The sequence below is a fragment of the Calonectris borealis genome, unplaced genomic scaffold, assembly GCF_964195595.1.
Source record: "Calonectris borealis unplaced genomic scaffold, bCalBor7.hap1.2 HAP1_SCAFFOLD_239, whole genome shotgun sequence".
Classification (NCBI taxonomy): Eukaryota; Metazoa; Chordata; class Aves; order Procellariiformes; family Procellariidae; genus Calonectris; species Calonectris borealis.
In genome coordinates this window covers 35001-37500 of record NW_027441623.1, presented here as the reverse complement: position 1 = coordinate 37500, position 2500 = coordinate 35001, and the positions used below count along the sequence as shown (strand labels likewise).

At 83.5% G+C, this 2500-nt stretch overlaps 1 non-coding gene across 1 annotated transcript in view; it reads right to left on the bottom strand.

The window, feature by feature from the left end:
* Positions 1-98, bottom strand: part of LOC142077396 (5.8S ribosomal RNA) — a 153-nt gene extending 55 nt beyond the window's left edge. The window contains exon 1 of the ribosomal RNA XR_012671777.1: positions 1-98. This exon is cut by the window's left edge and continues 55 nt beyond it. This is a non-coding gene — a ribosomal RNA (5.8S ribosomal RNA).
* Between the last annotated feature and the right edge of the window lie 2402 nt (positions 99-2500).

Genomic DNA, 2500 nt, shown 5'->3' with positions numbered 1-2500 from the left:
AGTGTCGATGATCAATGTGTCCTGCAATTCACATTAATTCTCGCAGCTAGCTGCGTTCTTCATCGACGCACGAGCCGAGTGATCCACCGCTAAGAGTTGTCTGCCTTTCGGCACCGCCCCGCGCGCGCGGGGGGGCCGGGACCGCTCGCCAGCAGCGGCCCCTCTCGGAGGACGGCCCACCGCCCGCCCGCCCGCCGGCCCGCCCCCCCCGCCCGCGCGGAGGGGGCCGCGGCGCGGCGCCACGGGCCGCGGCGGAGAGGCCTCGCCTCGCCTGACCGTACGAGCACACCCAGCGGAAGGGAAAAAGGGAACGGGAAAAAACCCCGAACGGCAAGGGCGGGGAGCCCGCGCTCCCGACTCGACCCACAGCGGGCAGACGCCCCTTGCGCGTTTCGGAGGCGGCCCAGGCGCCCGGGCTCGGCCCGGCCTCCGCACGGAGGCGGCGACGCGCCCGGCCGCGCCGCCCGCCCGCCTCGCTCGGGACAACGGATGCTGCTGCCGGGCGGCAGCAGCGGGGCGCCCCGCCGGACCCCCGCGCGCGCGCGCCTCCGCCCACAACCTGCGCCGCGCTACGACAGCCGGCTCCCCTTCCCGCGGCTCGCCCCGCCGGCGCCTCCGCGGCTCCGCCGCCGGCCGCGCCGGAGGCGGCGACCGCCGGAGCCCGAGCCGGCGACGCGGCACGCCGCCCGCGGCCCGCCGGACGGCGCCCGCCGCCGCGCCGGCGCGGCCGCCCGCCCGGAACCGCCGCCGCCGCCGCCCCCCGCCTCGGCCCCCTTCCGCGGGCACGCGCCAGGCGACGAGGCGGACGGCGCTAAGGCGGGGGCGGCGCCCGCTCTCCCCGTTTCCACGCGGAGACCGGGAGTGGGACGCCCCCGCCCGCGCGCCCGCCCGCCCGGCGCGGCCGGGAAGGGCGGCGGGGAAGCGACGGGCGGGGCCCGGGCCGGGACAGCCGCGGCCGGCGGCGGGCGCCCTCCGGCCGGCCGACACGCCGAGCGGCGCCGCCGCCGCTCGGCCGGGGTGCCGCCCTCGCCGGCGGCCGGCGGCGCGGGACCGCCGAGCGCTCGCCGGGGGGCGAGGGGGAGGGAGCGGAGCGCAGCGCGCCGCAGCGCTGCGACGGGGCGGGGCGCGGCGGCCCGGCGGCCGCCGGGCGAGCCCCCGCCGCGGGGGCTCGCCGCCCCCTCGGCGGAGAGCCCGCGCTCCCGCCGGGGGGGGTCCACCCGTTTCGAGGCAGGCGGGCCGGCCGCGGCCGACCGCGCCGCGGTCTCCTCCGCCGAGACCGGACCGCGGAGAGGGGGGGGCAGCGGGACCCCTCCCCGGCACGGCTGCCCGCGCGACGGGCACGGGCGGCGCCCAGCCAGGGGCTCTGCGGGAGCGACTCCCGCCCCTGGAGGCGCCACCGCCCGGCCGCCCCGCGGGTCGCATCGAGCCGCCCGCGTCTTTAAACCGCCGCCCGGCTCCGCGGCCTTCGACCCCCGGCGCTCGCCGAGGGAGGGCCGCCGAGGCGCGGACGCTAGGTACCTGGCCCTGGGGTGAGGGAAACGACCTGCAGGCCCCGCGGGGGTGCCTCCCCCGCTGCCGCCCTCGGGGGAGCGTCCGCCCGCGGGGGCGCGCCCGACGTCCGCCGCCACCGCCTCGTCCTCCTGCCCGGGGCCCGGGGTTTCCCTCAGTAGCCCGGCGCTGCGCCCGGGAGGAGAGCCGTGGCTCGGGCCGCCCGCCGGCGCGGGACGCGACCCGGCAAGGGCCTCGCCCGCCCAAGGCGGCGTCGGCGGCGGAGCCCCCCGCCCCGAGCTCCCCCCCCCGCACCGCGGGGGTGGGGGAGGGGAGAGGCGGGGGGGCGCCGCCGAAGGCGCCGCCCGGCGCCGCGCGCCACGCCCGGAACGCCCGGAGGCCTCGCCCTGCGCGGCCGGCCGGCCGGGCGGGCCGCTCCGCAGCGGCCCGCCCCGGTGCGGGGAGGGTCGGGGGAGCCGCCCCCCCCGACCCCGAAGGCCCTCTTGCGCTCTCGCACGCTCGCGCCTGCCGCCCCGTCGTCGCCGCTCGCCGCTCCCTCCCGGCTGCCCGCGCGGGCTCGGCCGGCGGGGGCTCGTCGCACCCCGCGCCGGCAGCCCCCGCTTCTCGCGCGCTGCCGCCCGCGCTCCGAGACCGGGGGGGGCGCCCTCTTCGCCCCGGGGGCCGCGTCCCCCGCCCCTCCCCGGCGGCGGCGGCAGCGGGCCGCCGTCGGGTCAGGCGGGGCGGGGGACGGGGGCCGGTCCCCGGAGGCGGACGCCGGCCGGTGGCGGGCGCCAGCGGAGGCGACAAGCGGGGGAAGCGGCGGGGACGCGGCGGTCCCCGCCGACCGGGCGACGCGCGCGCGCGCGTCGGAGAGAAGCGGCCGAGGCGGCGGCGGCGCGGGCGGGCCGCCGGCCGGCGAGCGAGAGGAGAGCGCCTCCGGGAGGGGCCGTGCCGGGACCCCTCCCTCCCGCACGCACGCGGCTCGCGCAGGAGCCAGGCTCGGGCGAACTCG